The sequence below is a fragment of the Apodemus sylvaticus genome, chromosome X, assembly GCF_947179515.1.
Source record: "Apodemus sylvaticus chromosome X, mApoSyl1.1, whole genome shotgun sequence".
NCBI lineage: Eukaryota > Metazoa > Chordata > Mammalia > Rodentia > Muridae > Apodemus > Apodemus sylvaticus.
In genome coordinates, this window is record NC_067495.1 from 51,052,847 (window position 1) to 51,073,778 (window position 20,932).

At 37.6% G+C, this 20,932-nt stretch overlaps 1 non-coding gene across 1 annotated transcript; it reads right to left on the reverse strand.

The window, feature by feature from the left end:
• Positions 1-18,172: 18,172 nt before the first annotated feature.
• On the reverse strand, positions 18,173-18,279 carry LOC127675849 (U6 spliceosomal RNA). Its single transcript, XR_007975539.1, has one exon. It is a non-coding gene; the product is annotated as a U6 spliceosomal RNA (small nuclear RNA).
• Between the last annotated feature and the right edge of the window lie 2,653 nt (positions 18,280-20,932).

The window sequence follows — 20,932 nt, forward strand, 5'->3', positions numbered from 1 at the left end:
ACACATGGTACCTTCTCCAAAACTGACCATACATTTGGTCACAAAACAAGCCTCAACAGATACAAAAAGATTGAAATAATCCCATGCATCCAATCAGATCACCACAGACTAAGGTTGGTCTTCAATAACAATGTAAACAACAGAAAACCCACATATACTTGGAAGCTGAATAATGCTCTACTCAATGATAACTTGGTCAAGGAAGGAAGGAAGGAAGGAAGGAAGGAAGGAAGGAAGGAAGGAAGGAAGGAAGGAAGGAAGGAAGGAAGGAAGAAAGAAAGAAAGAAAGAAAGAAAGAAAGAAAGAAAGAAAGAAAGAAAGAAAGAAAGAAAGAAAGACAGACAAAGACTTCCTGGAATACAATGAAAATGATGACTCAGCATACCTAAACATTTGGAAAACAATGAAAGGTCTGCTAAGAGGGAAATAGCACTAAGAGCCCTTAAAAAGAAATTGGAGAGACCCTACACTAAAATCTCAACAGCATACCTGAAAACCCTAGAAGAAAAAGAAGCAAACATACCCAAGTGTACAAGGCAAGAAATACTCAAACTCAGGGCTGATGTCAAAAAAATGAGGCCCAGGACACATAAACAGCTGAGGACTGTCTGGTCTGGCCTCAGTGAAAGAATATGCACCTAACCCTCAAGAGACCTCAGACTTCAGGGAGTAGGGAGGTCTGGTGGGGAGGAGGTGGTTACACCCTCTTGGAGATGGGCGAGGATGAGTGGGATGAGGAACAGTCAGAGGGCACACAAGGAGTGGTATAAAGATGAGACTGTGAAAAAAAAGATTGAAGAAAAAAAGTTCCTGTACAAATATGAATCGAATGAAGTGTCACACTAGCAATTTGCAAATCATCTTCCCACTCTAAGAAGTATGCTCCCCCTGATAAAAAGAATCTTGTTAAAATATTTTCACTAATTATTTTCTAAATACTTTCTGAAGAAAAATGTATGGAAGTACAGAGATTCTTCTGAATATAACATCTCCATTTTTTGCCATATCCTACTTTTACAAAGAAAGAAAGTAAACACAGACAGACAGACAGACAGGCAGGCAGGCAAAAACAAAGAAAGAAAGAAAGAAAGAAAGAAAGAAAGAAAGAAAGAAAGAAAGAAAGAAAGAAAGAAAGAAAGAAAGAAAGAAAGAAAGAAAGAAAGAAAGAAAGAGATAAACGAAAAGAGAGACAAAGGAAGGAAAAGAAAATGTTGAGGAGTTAGAAAAACAACTAAAAAACAATCTTCAGGTGCATGTCATACCAACTGAGAAGGAAAAAAAAAAAGCAGTGTAATGAATGTTCAGGCTTGTAAAAGGAAAACTAAGTATCTTGATTTCAGGAATTCAAATTTTAATTTCAGGAAATATAGGTGAATTTTTCATCTCAGATCATGTTAATAGTACTAAGTAATTACATCTATAACTGAAAATGAGACTAAAATGAATTCAAAATCTGAGATAGGCAAGATATGGAATAATACATTTTGTTTTATTTGAAGTTACAATTTTTATTTACAAATAAATACTAAATCCTTCTTAGTAATGATCTATGGTGCTGTATTATAACATGTAACCTCATGAGTGATACATAACACATATTTGTTCTTGCCTTTCAAATGTGATGATTAATTGATGATTTGTATAACATTTGTGAAACTCTGGTTGAAAACTTCACATGGCAGATGAAAAAAATTAAGGTACCATGATATAAGAGAAGCAAGATTACATAAAAATATTTTTATGTAAGAGGAGTTTTCTTCATTGATCTACATAAAGTTTGGAACTGTGCAAGTGTGTTTTAGTGGCTACTATAACCCATCTGTGGTATTTTTATGCCTGAGTTCATTGCAGTGAAATTTTTTTTAAAGGTACTTGAGTATATTTTACTTTTATTTTCTATTTTCTGATTTTTATAATGAATAACTAATCTAAATTTCAGCAATAGCACTTTACCTAACAATGGTGGCAGAAGAAAGAAGAAATTTAAGACATTTAAACTACTTTTTTTTAGTGTGCAAGGTGTTTATGGTTAAGAGTGTAGGGAACACAGGAGTGGCAGAGCAGCTGGGTCAGGGTCCTTCTGGGCTCCATCTGTACTCAGGAACTGGGCTGAGCCACAACCTTCTGTGCCAAGGGAGTGCTGGACTCCAAGGAATGCGGAGACAGGATTGCAAGACCACAGGAGGGACAAGCCCAGCCAGACACATTGAGACCAACTAAAACCAGATGACCAAAGACAAATGCAAGAATGTTATTCACAGAAACCAAAGCAACATGGCACCATCCAAACCCAGTTCTCTAACAACAGCAAGTCTGGATACCTCAGCACACCAGAAAAACAAGATTTGGATTTAAAATCACAGTTCATGATGCTGATAGAGGACTTCAAGAAGGACATAAATCCCTTAACTAAATACGGGAAAACACAACGAAATGGGTGAAGGAATTGAACAAAACCATCCAAGATCTAACAATGGAAGTTGAAACAATAAAGAAATCACAAATGGAAACAACTCTGGAGATAGAAAACCTAGGAAAGAAGTCAGGAGTCACAGATGTAAGCATCAACTACAGAATACAAGAGATAGGAAATCTCAGATGCAGAAGATACCATAGAAAGCATTGACACAACAGTCAAAGAAAATGCAAAATGCAAAAAGCTCCTAACCCAAAACATCCAGGAAATTCAGGGCACAATGAGAAGACCAAACCTAAGGGTAATAGGTATTGAAGAGAGCAAAGATTTACAGCTTAAAGGCCCAGTAAATATCTTCAACAAAATTATAGAAGAAAACTTCCCTAACCTGAAGAGATGCCCATGAACATATGAGACACCCACAGAACTCCAAATAAATTGGACCAGAAAAGAAATTCCTCCCATCATATAATAAATAAAATACTAAATGCACTAAACAAAGAAAGAATATTAAAAGCAGTAAGGGGAAAAGGTCAAGTAACTTATAAAGGCAGATCTATCAGAATTACACCAGACTTCTCGCCAGAGACTTTGAAAGCAAGGAAATCCTGGGAAGATGTTATACAGACCCTAAGAGAACATAAATGTAAGCCAAGGCTACTATACCCAGCAATACTCAATTTCCATAGATGGAGAAACCAAGTATTCCATGACAAAAGCAAATTCACACAATATTTTTCCACAAATCTAGCCCTTCAATGGATAATGAATGGAAAACACCAACAAAAAGCAGGAAACTACACCCTAGAAAAAGCAAGAAAGTAATTTTCTTTTAATAAACCAAAAGAGACGAGAGCCACACAAACATAACTCCACCTTTAATAACAATAATATAATGTTCTGGTGTGTTAATATACTACACATTGTCCATTCACGATAGTATTGAATAACTATCTTTCTAAGAAGAATTGTACCTCCCTTTGAACTCATAGATTCAGCAGGAATTCTTGAGATGAGCTGCTTCCTGGCTGCATGAGAGAAACATTTTTATTAGTCACTTAGGTGAGTTTCTTGACTGTTTTTGTTGTTGTTAATTTAGAATTATTAATTATGTATAAACTTTTTTTAAATGTTTGACCCAACTGTTGATTAAGAGTTTTATAGATGTAAAACCTTGATGTTTTTGATGTGTTTTATATATTTTTCTCATACAAAATATTCTGATTATTGTTTTTTCTCCCTCTTCTACTTCCAGTTCTTCTGCACCTTCCATCCCATCCAGATCCAAACCCATTCTACCTCTCTTTATAAAAGAAGCAGATATCTAAGACATAATAATAACATAAGATAAATATCAAACAAATCTGAATATGACAAAACACCCAGTCAAAATAATGAGACAAATGTTAACCAAAAGAAATTCATATAGATTCTGAAACACATATTTCTACACACAGGGATCACATAAACAACCCAAAACCAGATTCTATAATATATATTTTATAATTCACTCTTATGTGATGATTTGAATTAGAATAGACCCCATAAGCTCATATATTTGAGCTCATACATTTGCCTAGTTATCAAATAGCGGGGTTATTTGAAAAGGGTATGAGGAAGAAGAGATATGGTCTTGTTGGAAAAAGCATATCACTTGTGTGGGCTTTGAGTATTAAAACCCATGCCAGGCTCCCAATTTCTCCCTCCCCCATGGACGAACTACTTCTCAAGTACCATGCCTTCTATGTCTGCTATGTTTGTTGTCATGCTTCCCACCATGATAAACCTCTGAAACTCTAAGCAAGTCTCAATTAAATGGTTTCTTTTATAAGAGTTGATTTTGTCATGGTGTCCACTTTGCAGAAATAGAGCAATAATTAAGGCAGGTTGACTACAGGTACTATATACAAGCCTAACCATGCTAATTATTTGAAGAATATGAAAGACTTTGGGATTTTGTACTAGAAGAGAAATTTGATGCTTTAATCATCATTTAATGGTCCATACAAGAAGAAACATTGAAGACAGTACTGATAGCACTGTTTACAGCTCAAGAGGTTTCAGTAAAGAAGAATATAATTCTTGCTATATTTTGGCAAAAAAGCCACTGCTTTTTTTCCCCTTGTCTAAAAAATCTGCCTAAAGCTAAATTGAAGAATTTTGGATTAATGGCATTAGCAGAAGAGATTTTCAGACGGCCTAGTACTGACTGAGTCATATGGTTATTAGTGGCCACCTGTATACAGTTCTATAATGAAAAGGAAGAATCTAAGCAAGAAAAAAAAATGCCAATTTAGAGAGATTGAATCAGCTTTTCAGAGAACTTGCTGCTTTTCAACAGGAACCTATCTTTATTCCCTAGCATTTGTTAGACAGCTTACAACAGAAACTAAGTTTAGTTGCAAAGGCTCCAATACCCTCTTCTGCCCTCTGTGGGCACCCCTTTATATATGACAGATGCTCACACAGAAACATAGACACAAAAATATAAATGAATACAAAATAGACAGATGACAGACAGAAACACAATCTTAAATATACATTTCCAAATCATTGTGAAATTTTTGAAGTATCAAACTGAGATAATGTGACATGTGTTACATGTACTGAAAAGTAAAAATCTGTGATAAAAATTTTAAAAAAATCTCTGTTTTTACTCTAATTCAGTGGTTCTCAAACTTCCTAATGCTAAAATACTTTAATATACTTCCTTATATTTTGGTGATCCCCAACTATAAAATTATTTTGTTGCAATTTCATAACTGTAGTTTTTGCTACTACTATAATTTGTAATGTAAATATTTGATATATGACCCCCCAATGGGTAATGACCCACAGATGGAGACCAGTGCTCTAAAGGATGTAAATGTATATTAAATGTAAGTTTTTTTAATTGATGATATTAAGGGTATTGATAACGATTTTCAGTTTTTGTTATAATAAAATACCAAGACCAAGACAACTTGAAAAAGGAAGGCATTTTGTTTTTGTTGTTATTGTTTTGTTGGCTTTTTTTCTGTTGGTTTGGTGGGGAATTATGGTTCCAGAGGGAGCATATATAATGACAGAAGAGTCATGAAAACAGCAATTAAGCCAAGTAGGAAGCTGGAAAAAAAACAACAAACAAACAGAATATGAACTGACAGTGGTGTAAGATTATAACTTTTGGGGGGTATTGGATATTTTCTTTATTTACATTTCAAATATTTTCCCCTTTCCAGGACTTCCCTTCCGAAATCTCCTATCCCAACTCCCCTCCCTCTGCCTCTATGAGGGTGCTTCCCCACCCACCCATTCCTGTCCTCCTGCCCCAGCATTCCCCTATACTGTGGCACCAAACATCCTCCTGCCCAAGGGCCTCTCCTCCCACTGATGTCCAGCAAGTCCATCCTTTGCCACATATGTGGACAGCGCCATGGGTATTCTTTGGTTGGTGGTCCAGTCCTCTGGAGCTTTGGGGGCTCTGGCCTGTTGACACTGTTGTTCCCTTCATGGGGCTGCAAACTACCTCAGCTCCTTCAGTCCCTTCTCCAACTCCTCCATGAGAGAATCCCAGCTCAGTCCAATATTTGGCTACAAGCTTTCACCTCTGTATTTGTCAGGTTGTGGCAGAGCCTCTCAGGAGGCAGCTATATCAGACTTCCATCAGAAAGCACTTTCTAGCATCAACCATAGTGTCCAGATTTGGTGGCTCTTTATGGGATGGATCCCTAGGTAGAGAAGTCTCTGGATGGCCTTTCCTTCAGTCTCTGCTCCCCATTTTGTCTCCATATTTCCTCCTGTGAGTAACTCATTAACCCTTAAAGCATTGAAGCATCCACATTTTAGTCTTCCTTCTTCTTAGGCTTTGATTCCGAAAAATCGATTGTACATTTTAGGTGGAGTTTAACAGGATATTTGAATAGCAACATGGAAGGCAATGTTTCTGAGAGCAATGTAGATTGTGTAGATTATGACTGCCCAGCTCAAAAGATTTCGGAGGGGAAGAATATTGCTAAGGGTCCTGGAGATTGTTTTTGTGTATAGTTTTAGAAGTAAAAGGAATACCAAGAAATGTAATGGAGCTAAATCCAGTGCTAAGGTAGATGAAAACATTCAAAGAGAATCCTGATGCTAAATTGGATAAAGAGAATGGTGACCAAGGGGCAATATCCCACTCAACTAAATGTAAAATTTGTGAAGAACTGAATTAAAGAAAAATTTAGGCAGTGTTGAAAACAAAAATCTAATGCAAGTGAAATTGAAGGATGGTGCCAAATTTCAAACCCAGAATGCACAAGAATTTGGCAGCTTCAAATATGTGGTTCTGGCTTCAGAGTCAAAGATACCAAAAAGGAGTTATGGAATCCTCCTCCACAGTTGAGGAAAGCTGCTGAGGCCAGGGAGATGTCAGCAGTGTCCCTCCTTGCTGGAGATACAATTGAACAAACCTTTGGAGCCTGGATTTAATTGGAGACATTAAAAGTTGGAAGTGCTGTATTTGTGGGACACCTGCCAAAAAAAGTTGCTAGCAAGGAGTGGAACCAGCCCAAGAGAGAGAAGTGAGTTACAGTCAATAAAGCTGATAGGATCTGGAGATCTGAAGAACCCTTTACCATCTGACATTGGGATGCAGATTTTGGAATTTGTCCAATTTGTTTTCTGTCTTGCATAGATCCAGTATGCCCTCATTATGTTTCTTTCACACCATTTTTAATAGTAATGCATATTCTGTGCCATTGTATTTTGGAAGTATGTGATCTGCTTTTTAAATTTGACTTCATAGGAGATTACATTTAAGAGAATGCCATGAATCTTGGAACAGAATTTGAACTTTGAACTCTGGACTTTTAAATGGTGTTAAGACTGTGATACACTACGAGAACTTTTGAAGTTAGACTGAATGTATATTTTTCTTATGGTATGGCCACAAAGCTATATGGGTCAAGGAGGGAAAAGTTGTGTTTTAAATAGAAATGGCCCCCCATAAGCTCTCAAGCTAAGGATGAGGATGTAGCTCTCAACCAACAATTTCTTTGGTACTGATGTCTCTTTACAATTCAGTGAGCTATATATCCAGACATGAAGAATTCTTGAACTACAAAAATTATGCAATATTCTAACTGAAGAAAAAAACTTAAACTAAATATGTTTGGCACCATCACATGGGTCAGGCACCTGGATTGAACAAAAAACAAAGATAGCTGAATACAAAATTTCATCTCACTCTCCTTCTTAACTATCAGGAGGGAGGATATTGTCGCTGCTATGAATGTTATTAGGCCAAAAAATGTTCTTGGCAAAGCACTTAGCATCAGTATCATTGGAAAGAAAGTAACAAAACAGAAATTGACAAAGGAGAAACCAGGCTGTAATGTTGTAGTAACAAAAACCTCACAGTATTGAATAATGTATTCTAAAGGTGCGATACTGGTACACAAATTTATTTAAAATTGTGTAGTAAGCCACCTTTTGTTCATCCTCATTACAAGATGGCGCTGGCCAGATGCAGCTCCCTGGTAGTAAATTACTTTAGTACATGCGCAGTGTGCTGTATTCATTATCACACTTACATGCTAATGAAGAATTCACTTAGTTCACCTATGAGGAAAGGCGGGCTATCTCTCTATGGCAGGCGGGGTTGTCTAGGCTATATAAGGTCAGGCAGGGAGAGGGTTGGGGGCTGGCCAAAAGAAGAAAATAAGCTTTGTTCTAGGTTCCCGAAATAAACTGCAAGAAGGAAGAAACTCCCTGGTGTTGCGTCTTCCTTGCTGGCGAGGTTGGGCGTGACATTTGGTGGCCTGTATTGGAGATTTTAGAACCTTCTTCAGTCAGGGGGTAGTACTCACTGGTAAGTTCCCAGTAAGTGGGGTTAATTAAAAATTCCTGGTATATGGGAGGAAAGTTCCCAGTAAGGGACAAATTCAAGTTCCCGGTGTATGGGACAAGTTACAGCTCTAGGTATTAAGAGGCTAAGAAGTTCCCGGTAATTGGGACAAGTTTAAGTTATAAAGGAAAGTCAAGAAGAAAAATTTCTTAGTAAAAGAGGCCAAAAAGTCACCGGTCTGAAGAAAAGATGGCGGAGAGTGTGGCTAGTTAGCCCTGCCCTGCAGATGAAGGCAAAGTGGGAAGAAGTTCCCAGCTGAACAAAAGGAAAGGGGATTTGCATAGTAATGAACTAAAAACAAACCCAGAGAGTTAAGAACCATGAGAAATACCTTAACCCTGACCCTGCTTTTACAGCACTGTGCTTTCTGCTAGCCTGCTTGGTTATTTGGGGGAGTAGTTTTAGATTCTGCCACTAATTACACAATAGCTGTGATAAAAAAAACTTATTAGGCAGAGGCAGTCTGGGAGCTCACAGCACAGCTTGCTCCTGTGGCACAGAGCTTAGGTTCCAGTCCTGAGGCCTCTGGAGGGAGCCCTCAGATCTCTCCGCTTCCAGATCCAGATCAGCATGTGCAGCAACACCACATCTCCAGGTCCTGCAAGAGGCAAGAGGAGCTTCCGGGCATCCAATGGGGAGAAGTTGGTGTGCTCCGGTGAAAACATCAAAAATGGAAGTAACAATCACTATTCCTTAATATCTCTTAACATCAATGGACTCAATGCCCCAATCAAAAGACATAGACTAACTGACTGGATACGTAAACAGGACCCTACATTTTGCTGCTTACAGGAAACACACCTCAGGGTCAAAGACAAACAGTATCTTAGAGTAAAATGCTAGAAGACAATTTTACAAGCAAATGGTCTCAGGAAACAAGCTGGAGTAGCCATTTTAATATCAGATAAAATTGACTTTCAACCCAATGTCATCAAAAGAGACTCTGAGGGAAACTTCTTGCTGGTCAAAGGAAAAATACAACAAGAAGAACTCTCAATCCTGAACATCTCTGCTCCAAATGCAAGGGCACCCTCTTTCGTAAAAGAAACTTTATTAAAGCTCAAAGCACACATTGCACGTAACACAATAATTGTGGGTGACTTCAACACTGCACTTTCCTCAATGGACCAATCTGGAAAACAGAAACTAAACAGGGACACAATGAAACTAATTGAAGCTTTGGACAAATTAGATTTAACAGATATATATAGAACATTCTATCCTAAAGCAAAAGAATATACCTTTTTTTCAGCACCTCATGGTACCTTCTCCGAAATCGACCATATAATTGGTCACAAGACAGACCTCTACAAATATAAGAAGATCGAACTAATCCCATGCCTCCTATCAGATCACTATGGAGTAAAAGTGGTCTTCAATAGCAACAAAAACATCAGAAAACCCACATACACGTGGAAACTGAACAATAATCTACTCAATGATACCTTGGTCAAGGAAGAAATAAAGAAAGAAATTAAAGACGTTTTAGAACACAATGAAAATGAAGACACAACATACCCAAATCTATGGGACACAATGAAAGCAGTGCTAAGAGGAAAACTCATAGCCCTGAGTACCTCCAAAAAGAAAATGGAGAGAGCATACATTACCAGCTTAATGACACACCTGAAAGCCTTGAAACAAAAAGAAGCTATTTCACCCAGGAGGAGTAGAAGGCAGGAAATCATCAAACTCAGGGCTGAAATCAATCAAGTAGAAACAAAGAGAACCATACAAAGAATCAACAAAACCAGGAGCTGGTTCTGTGAGAAAATCAACAAGATAGATAAACCCTTAGCCAGACTGACCAAAGGGCACATAGAAAGTATCCAAATTAACAAACTTAGAAATGGAAAAGGAGATATAATAACGGAAACTGAGGATATCCAAACAATCATCAGATCCTACTACAAGAGTCTGTACTCAACACAACTGGAGAATCTGGAGAAAAAGGACAATTTCCTTGACAGATACCAAATACCTAAATTAAATCAGGACCAAATAGATCATCTAAACACTCCCATAACGCCAAAAGAAATAGAAGGAGTCATAGAAAGTCTTCCAACTAAAAAAAGCACAGGACCAGATGGTTTCAGTGCAGAATTCTATCAGACCTTCAAAGAAGAGTTAACACCAATACTCTTCAAACTATTCCACAAAATAGAAACAGAAGGAACACTACCCAATTCCTTCTACGAAGCCACAATTACGCTGATACCAAAACAACACAAATATCTAACAAAGAAAGAGAACTTCAGACCAATTTCCCTTATGAACATCGATGCAAGAGTACTCAATAAAATTCTTGCCAACCGAATCCAAGAACACATCAAAACGATCATCCACCATGATCAAGTAGGATTTATCCCGGGAATGCAGGGTTGGTTCAATATACAGAAATCCATCAATGCAATCCACTACATAAACAAACTCAAAGAACAAAACCACATGGTCATTTCATTGAATGCTGAAAAAGCATTTGACGAAATTTGGCATCCTTTCACGCTTAAAGTCTTGGAAAGAACAGGAATTCAAGGCCCATACCTAAACATAGTAAAAGCAATATACAGCAAACCGGTAGCCAGCATCAAACTAAATGGAGAGAAACTTGAAGCAATCCCACTAAAATCAGGGACTAGACAGGTCTGCCCCCTTTCTCCTTATCTTTTCAATATTGTACTTGAGGTACTAGCTCGGGCAATTCAACAACATAAGGAGGTCAAAGGGATGCAAATTGGAAAGGAAGTCAAACTATCATTATTTGCAGATGACATGATAGTCTACCTAAGTGGCCCAAAAAACTCCACTAGAGAACTCCACAGCTGATAAACAACTTCAGCAAAGTGGCAGGTTATAAAATCAACTGAAGCAAATCAGTGGCCTTCCTATACTCAAAGGATAAGCAGGCTGAGAAAGAAATTAGGGAAATGACCCTCTTTACAATAGCCACAAACAGTATAAAGTATCTTGGGGTGACTCTTACCAAACATGCGAAAGATCTGTATGACAAGAACTTCAAGACTCTGAAGAAGGAAATGGAAGAAGACCTCAAAAAAATGGGAAAACCTCCCATGCTCATGGATCGGTAGAATCAAGAGAGTTAAAATGGCCATTTTGCCAAATGCAATATACAGATTCAATGCAATACCCATCAAAATCCCAACTCAATTCTTCACAGAGTTAGAAAGAGCAATTATCAAATTCATCTGGAATAACAAAAAACCCAGGATAGCTAAAACTATTCTCAGCAACAAAAGAAAGTCTGGGGGAATCAGTATCCCTGACCTCAAGCAATACTACTGAGCAATAGTATTAAAAACTACATGGTATTGGTACAGTGACAGGCAGGAGGATCAAGGGAACAGGATTGAAGATCCAGAAATGAATCCACACACCTTTGGCCACTTGATCCTCCACAAAGAGGCTGAAAACATCCAATGGAAAAAAGATAGCCTTTTCAACAAATGGTGCTGGTTCAACTGGAGGTCAGCATGCAGAAGAATGCAAATTGATCCATCCTTGTCTCCTTGTACTAAGCTCAAATCCAAATGGATCAAGGACCTCCACATAAAGCCAGACACTGAAGCTAATAGAAAAGGAACTGGGGAAGACCCTTGAGGACGTCGGTACAGGGAGAAAGTTTCTGAACCGAACACCAATAGCGTATGCTCTAAGATCAAGAATTGACAAAAGGGACCTCATAAAATTACAAAGTTTCTGTAAGGCAAAGGACACCATCAAGAGGACAAATCGGCAACCAACAAATTGGGAAAAGATCTTCACCAATCCTACATCAGATAGAGGGCTAATATGCAATGTATATAAAGAACTCAAGAAGTTAGACTCCAGAAAACCAAACAACCCTATTAGAAAATGGGGTACAGAGTTAAACAAAGAATTCTCACCTGAAGAACTTCGGATGGCGGAGAAGCATCTTAAAAAATGCTCAACTTCATTAGTCATTAGGGAAATGCAAATCAAAACAACCCTGAGATTTCACCTTACACCAGTCAGAATGGCTAAGATTAAAAATTCAGGAGACAGCAGGTGTTGGAGAGGGTGTGGAGAAAGAGGAACACTCCTCCACTGCTGGTGGGGTTGCAAATTGGTACAACCACTCTGGAAATCAGTCTGGCAGTTCCTCAGAAAACTGGGCACCTCACTTCCAGAAGATCCTGCTATACCACTCCTGGGCATATACCCAGAGGATTCCCCAGCATGTAATAAGGATATATGCTCCACAATGTTCATTGCATCCCTATTTATAATAGTCAGAAGCTGGAAAGAACCCAGGTATCCCTCAACAGAAGAATGGATGCAAAAAATTGTGGTATGTCTACACATGGAGTAGTATTCAGCCTTTAGAAACAATTAATCCATGAAATTCTTAGGCAAATGGATGGAGCTGGAGAACATCATACTAAGTAAGGTAACCCAGTCTCAGAAGATCAATCATGGTATGCACCCACTAATAAGTGGATATCAGCCTGGAAAACTGGAATATCCAAAACATAATCCACACATCAAATGAGGTACAAAAAGAATGGAGGAGTGGCCCCTGGTTCTGGAAAGACTCAGTGTAGCAGTATATGGCAAAACCAGAACAGGGAAGTAGTAAGGGTTGGGTGGGACAACAGGGGGAGGGAAGGGGTCTTATGTGACTTTTGGGGAGTGGGGGACCAGAAAAGGAGAAATCATTTGAAATTTAAATAACAAATATATCAAATAAAAAAAAGAAATGTAAATAAAGAAAATATCTAATAAAAATAACATTGATATTAATTAATTAATTAAACTAATATTAGTTAAAATTAATAATATTAATAAAGAACAATATTGGGGAAAGGACAGAGTGAAGAGGGCTTATGGAACTTATGGGAAGGTGGAATCGGGAAGGGGAAATCATTTGGAAGGCAAACAAAGAATGTAGAAAAGAAAAGAACATATCAACTTGAAATACTATGGTGTGTATTTATACATTAAAGTCACTATGTTAGACAATGTATTTCTTCAACTTATTACTATCATCTAACTGGGGTTAACCAATGTCTCTCCTTCACTGTTGGATAGCTACCATCTGAACCTCTATTTCTGTGACATTAAACCTTTAAGATTCCACATATAAGTGAAATCATAGTATCTGTGTTATTCTGCCTGATTTGTATGCAGTGCCATAGATAAAACTGGTAGATGTTTTATATGCTAAATGTTAGAATTTCTCATTTTAAAAGTCTGAATTGCATAGTTTTAATACACACAGAACATTTCAAACATTTTAATTGGGTAATAAATAATTTTGGTTGCTATTATACATAGTAAATATTTACTTGTACAGACTTTCAGTGTTGTTATTGAAAAGACAACCAATTCCGTATTCAATTCTGTTTGCCATAGGCGTTGCTTCACATTTGTGATAATAGCATCTAAAGTTTACCTTCACTTTTTATCCTTGCCAATACTTGCAGCATTTTCATCCTTTTTATAAAAGCAATTCTATCAATAGTAAGATGGTATCTGATTGTGGCTTTAATTTGAGTTTCTCTACTGCTTAGCAATTTCAAGAGTGGTTCCTTATACTTATTGGTCATTTGTATGTATGTTTTTCTTTTTTCTTTTCTTTTTTAATTCGATCCATGAGTATGGCAGATTTTTCCATTTTCTGAGGTCTTCTTTCATTTACCTCTTCAGAGACTTGAAGTTCTTGTCATACAGATCTTTCACTTGTTTAGTCAGAGTCACACCAAGGTACTTTATATTGTTTGTGACTATTGTGAAGGGTGCCATTTCCCTAACTTTTTTCTCAGCCTGCTTATCCTTTGAGTTTAGGAAGGCTACTGATTTGCTTGAGTTGATTTTATAACCTGCCACTTTGCTGAAGTTGTTTATCAGCTGTAGGGGTTCTCTGGTGGAGTTTTTTGGGCCACTTAAGTATACTATCATATCATCTGCAAATAGTGATAATTTGACTTCTTCCTTTCCAATTTGTATCCCTTTGACCTCCTTATGTTGTCTAATTGCCCTAGCTAGTACCTCAAGAACTATATTGAAAAGATATGGAGAGAGAGGGCAGCCTTATCTAGTCCCTGATTTTAGTGGGATTGCTTCAAGTTTCTTTCCATTTAGTTTCATGTTGGCTTCTGGATTGCTGTATATTACTTTTACTATGTTTATGTATGGGCCTTGAATTCCTGTTCTTTCCAAGTCTTTAAGCATGAAAGGATGCTGAATTTTGTCAAATGATTTTTTCAGCATCCAATGAAATGACCATTTTTTTTGTTTTTTGTTTTTTGTTTTTTGTTTTTTTTTTTTTTTTTTTTAGTTTATTTATATAGTGGATTGCATTGATCGAGTTCTGTATATTGAACCATCCCTACATGCCTGGGATGACACCTACTTGAACATGGTGAATGATCATTTTGATGTTTTTTTTTTAATTCAGTTGGCAAGGATTTTATTGAGTATTTTTGCCTCAATGTTAATAAGGGAAAATGGTCTGAAGTTCTCTTTCTTTGTTGGATCTTTGTGTGGTTTTGGTATTAGTGTAATTGTGGCTTCATAGAAGGAGTTGGGTAAATGTACACTCAGACCCATATTGGTCATTATTTTGTTTCCGTGATAAAAACAAAAGACAATTCAAAGAAGAGAACCTTTATTTTGGTGTAGAGTTCCAGAAAGTTAAAAGTCCATCATGGTTGGGTAGACCCATGGCAACAAGTGACAGGCATGGTGGAAAGAATACAAAGCTGATAAATCACATCTCATCTTTAAACAAAAGCACAAAACACAAAATGAATTGGAAGTAGGATCACGTTTTAAACTTTCAAAGTCTATGCATTCAGTGGAGTACTTTCTCTAGCAATGATTTACCTTCCCATAACATCTCCAAACAGCATCATCTAGTATGAGGTGTTTCTCCTATTTTTAATTAAGTGATATTTTCCTACTTGTGAAGTATGTGATATGCATATACAATTTAAATGTTAACCTTTTATAATATAGGTAATTTCAAAACAGCCACATGTTTCACAGGCTGTTGACTATTAACTGGGTTATTCAGAAACTTCTTTTAGCTTTACTTTATCTCAATTTTTTTTTGCTTTAATCTCTTCCCCATGCTATCAAGTCCTATCCAACTAATAATTATTGCCTCAGCCAATACTAAGAAGGATTTTTTTCTATACTTTCATGTAGTAGTTTTAATGTATCATTCCTATGTTTAAATATTCAATTCCTTTTCAGAAATTTATATATACGGTGAGATTAATGTCTATTTTCATTCCTCAACATGTGGATATCTGCTGTATGAATACTATTTATTGAAGAAAGTATTTTCTACACTAGGTGCTTTTGTCATTTTTGTGGAAATCAGTTGGTTGTGAAAGTTTACTTTGATGGTTTTCCATTCAACTTCATTGATCTATATATGTGTGCTTATGCCCAAACCACACAATTTTAGTTTAATCTATATTCAGCTGATGGGATCACATTGCATTATTTTGTTTTTATATTGAATGGATTGTATTATATTGATGTCTGAACATCTGAAGAAGCAGAGATTCATTTACCTCCCTTTCTTTTTGTAGAATACATTTGTTTGGGTTAGTCTTTCAACCTCTTCAGAATCTGTTTGTAGGCTCCACATCTTGGTCTGAGAGGTAGATTTGATGCTAGACTTTGAAGGCAGGACGATTTTATGTATGCATTGAAAATTGTTTGAACCTTGTCTCTGATTTGTGGGGTTGCACATAAAGACTGAATTCACTAGATAGAGTATTTTTTAATTTAATTTACAGGGCTGGACTTGGTTCTAGGTTCTACAAGGGCAGACAGGGAGCCTACTCAGGGTTAAGTTCAGCCTTTTTATATTAATTGAATATAATCTTCATTTATATTTCAAATGGTAAAATTTCCGTTTCCCCCTTCCCTGCAAACCCGAACCCTTCCTTCTACCCCCTGCCTCCAAGTATATGCTTCTCCACCAGATGCACTCCCATCCCACCCCCCACTCCCTGATTTCCCTTTGTTGGGGCATCTATTGATCCTTCACCTAACCAAGGACCACTCCTCCCACTGATGCACAACAAGGCATTCCTCTGCCACATTTTTGGCTGGAACCATGTGTACCCCTTGGTTAAGGGTTTAGTCCCTGCGAGTCCTGGGGCGTCTGGGTGACTGACATCATTGTTTTTCCCATGGGGCTGTAGACCCATTCAGCTCCACTGGACCACCCTCCACCTCCTCCATTGGGTATCTCATGCCCAGACCAATGGTTGGCTGCTATCATCTGCCTCTGTTTGTGTAAAGCTCTGTCAGGGCCCCTCAGGAGACTACCATGGCATTCTCCTTTTGGTGTTCATTTCTTTTATTATTATTATTGTTGTTGTTGTAATTATTATTATTATTATTCAATATATTCTTTACTTACATTTCAAATGATATCCCCTTTCCTGGATCTCCCTTCCCCAAAAGTCCTATAAGCCCTCTTCTTTCCCCTTGTTCCCTAATCAACCCCTTCCCATTTCCCTGTCCTGCTATTCCTCTACATTGTTGCACTGAGCCTTTTCAGGACCAGGAGCCTCTCCTTCCTTCTTCTTGGGCATCATTTGATATCTGACTTTTTCTTGGGTATTCTGAGTTTCAGGGCTAATATCTGCTTATCAGTTAGTGCATTCCACGTGTGCTCTTTTGTGACTGGATCACCTCACTCAGGATGACATTATCCAGTTCCACCCACTTGCCTAAGAATTTCATGAATTCATTGTTTTTAATAGCTCATTAGTAATATTCCATAGTGAATATATAACACATTTTCTGTATCCATTCCTCCATTGAGGAATATCTGGGTTCTTTCCAGATTCTGGCTATTATAAATAGGGCTGCTATGAGCATAGTGGAGCATGTGTCCTTATTACATGCTGAGGAATCCTCTAGGTATATGCCCAGAAGTGTTACAACAGTAGTATCATACCCAGTTTTCTGAGGAACCCGATAGACTGATTTCAAGAGTAGTTGGACAAGCTTTCAACCCAACCAGAAGTGGAGGAGTATTCCTCTTTCTCTACATTTTCACCAGCACCTGTTTTCTTCTGAGTTTTTGATGACACCCTTCACAGTAGCCACAAAAAATAAAATACGTTGGTGTAACTCTAACCAAACAAGTGAAAGATCTGTATGACAGGAACTTCAAGTCTTTGAAGAAAGAAATCCAAGAAGACCACAGAAGATAGAAAAATCTACCATGCTTGTGGATTGGCAGGATTAATATAGTAAAAATGACTATCTTGCCAAAAGCATTATTCAGATTCAATGCAATCCCCATCAAAATCCCAACTCAATCCTTCAGAGAATTAGAAAGAGCAATTCTCAAATTCATCTGGAATAACAAAAAACACAGGATAGCTAAAACTCTTCTCAACAGTAAAAAAACTTCTGGGGGAATAAATATTCCTGACCTCAAGCAGTACTACAGAGAAATAGTGTTAAAAACTTCATGGTATTTGTACAGTGACAGGCAGTTAGATCAATGGAATAGAATTAAAGACCCAGAAATGAACCCACACACCTATGGTCACTTGATCTTTGAGAAAGGAGCTACAACCAGTGGAAAGGAGCTACAAACAGTAGGGAAAAGATAGCCTTTTCAACAAATTGTGCTGGTTCAACTGGAGGTCAGCATGCAGAAGAATGCAAATTGATCCATTCTTATCTCCTTGGTGGCCACTTCTTGTTGGGCATAATAGTGTCTAGTGTTGGGGTTTAGTGACTATTTATAGGATGACTCACCTGACATTGTAGTTTTTTGTTTTGTTTTTTTGTTTGTTTGTTTTGTTTTGTTTTGTTTAAGAGTCACTTTATTAGCAAAAATTCCAAATAGGTTATGAAGAAAATTTAATAATGTGGAATGCTTCACCAATTTGATTGTCATCCTTGAGCAGGGGCTATGCTAATCTTCTCTATATCATTTCAATTTTAGTATGTGTGCTGCAAAATTGAGCAAGACCTGGAAGTCTTTAAAAAAATGGATTTAAATGGATCCTAGGTCTCACAAATTAAGCTTGGATCTTGGGACTGTTGAATTTGCCTAGTGCTAGAGGTGATATGGAATTGTTTCTGTACCTAGTGCCTAGTATCTTTGGTGTTCATATATGCTTGTAATCGCTGGTATTAGACTGTAGCCTTGAGTTGTAGTCACTTGCCTAGAGCATATATGTGTTGTTATTGATCAAGGGACTAGGTATGCAGGTATTGATCCTGACACTTCCATGGGTTCTAGGTCTTAAGACACCAGCTTGGGACCAGGTACACAGGCTGCTTCTACAATTGGGTTCATGGGAAACATTACAGATCTATGTTCTAGTGGGACAATCCCATGGCCTGAAATTATGAGAACATAGAGTTATAAGGGACTGACATGAAAGAATAGGGCATAGGATTTGGTTAGCATCAGGGAAGTCTATAACATATGTTAAAATAAGTGTCTGTCAGATATTTGATGCTATGGATTCTGACATGGTTCTGGGGTGTGTCAGAAGCCCGGGTCAATAAAGGCTAACTCTGACTTGGTCAGACCCAAAACCATTTTAGTGACTGGTGTATAGTTTAGTACACTATAGCCAGCTTGATGATTAAGGCACTTAAGCTGTGCTGGCACATTCTGGAACCTGAGGCCACTGAAACCTGTCAGGAGCTGAAAAAGGTCCAGTGCTCCATCCAGTGTGGCTCTAGGGATGGATGTGACTGGTGTGATATGTACATAAAGGAAAGAAAAACAGATACACAGAAAAATGGCAACTGGGTGAACTTGGATCTATAATGAGAATAGTACCTCAGATTCTCAGTGTGTTAACTATGTACAGTTTAACAGATATAAGGGATTATTTCATACCAATGGACAAGAGTCTGGGACTATTATATACAGATAAAGAAGGAGGCAAGGCTAATATATATAGCTCAACAAAGAGGTAGGTTGAGCTATTCTTGGTAAGAACATTCTCTACATGGAAGGAGTCTTCAGACAATAAATACCCACAGGTTGAAAGTTACAATAATCATTTTTTTGTACTGACTATCAATATCAGCAAATGGACTAGACGAAGACTTTAGTATCCTTCTATGACTCACCTCTGAGGTTTGGGGGGCTTTACCATTTAACCTTGATCTGAAGCCAAGGTTCTTGACAAGGATGGCTTTTATCAACAGCATGCATTCACTCAGTATTTCAAATACTCAAGTCTTTCTTTATTCCTGACTGTCGAGAACCTCTGGAATTTGACTGGATACTAGCAGTGTAGAGACTGAATCTTCCTCCAACTTGGAGTTAAATATGAAGGAGCCAGCTTTGGTATTATAGCATGTCTGGAGATTTATTCCATAGTTATTGGCCTGAAATCTAGAAACATCACCTAGTTAGTATTTGGTTTTACTGAGTATACTGGTCTTTGTCAAACTGAAACATATTAGAATCATCTTGATAAAACAGACGTAGACTAAGTAATTGCCTCCATCAGAATGGTTGCTGGGATTTTTCTGTGGAATATTTTAACTGCTCTCCAATGTAGGACTGTACATCCCACTGTGGGCAGTGTCATTCCCTAAGCAAGTGGATCAGGGTTTTATAAGAAAGGTAGGTGAAAAGCTAGGGTAGGTCGACTGCTGAGCAAAATTCTTTTAGGGTCTTTACATCAGTTCCTCTCACTCAGTTCCCCATACCCCATTGCTACACACCTCTGTTCTAATTATGATCCCTCTGTTTATCATCCTAGTCTCTTCCCATACACAATTCTGCTCCCTTTCTCCCCCATTCCCCTCTTCTCTCCCTCCCAAGTCCCCCTCCACTCTCTACCTCCTGTGAGTATTTTGTTCTCTTTCCAAAGAAGGATTGAAGCATTCATATTTTGGTCTTCCTTCTTCTTGAGCTTCATATGGTCTGTGAATTGTATCTTGTATATTCCAAGATTTTGGGCTAATATCCACTTATCAGTGAGTGCATGCCATGTGTGATCTTTTGTGATTGGGTTACTTTACTCAGGATGATATTTTCTAGTCCCATCCATTTGCTAAAGAATTTTATGAAGTCATTGTTTTTCATTGCTGAGTAGTATTCCATTGTGCAAATGTACCACATTTTCTGTATCCATTCCTCTTTTGAAGGACATCTGGGTTCTTTCCAGCTTCTGGCTACTGTAAGTAAGGCTGCTATGAACATATTGGACTATGTTTCCTTGTTATATATTGTCACAAATTTTGTGTATATTCCCAGGACTGGTATAGCTGGTCGTCAGGTAATACTATGTCAAATTTTCTGAGGAGCCACCAGACTGATTTCCATAGTCATTTTACCAGCTTGCAATCCTACCAGTAATGGAGGAGTGTTCTCTACATCCTTGCTAGCATCTTCTGTCACCTGAGTTTTTTTTTTTTTTTTTTTTTTTTTTTTTTTTTTATCTTAGACATTCTGACTGGTTTGAAGTAGAATCTTAGAGATTTATGTTGCTGTTGTTGTTGTTGTTTTGATTTGCATTTCCCTGATGACAAAGAATGTACCTTATTTTTTATAGGAAATGTCCCAAGAGTCTAAGAAGGGTTGGCTTACAAACTTCTATAATTCCAGCTCTAGAGAATCTGTTTCCCTCTTTTGGCATCCCTGAGAA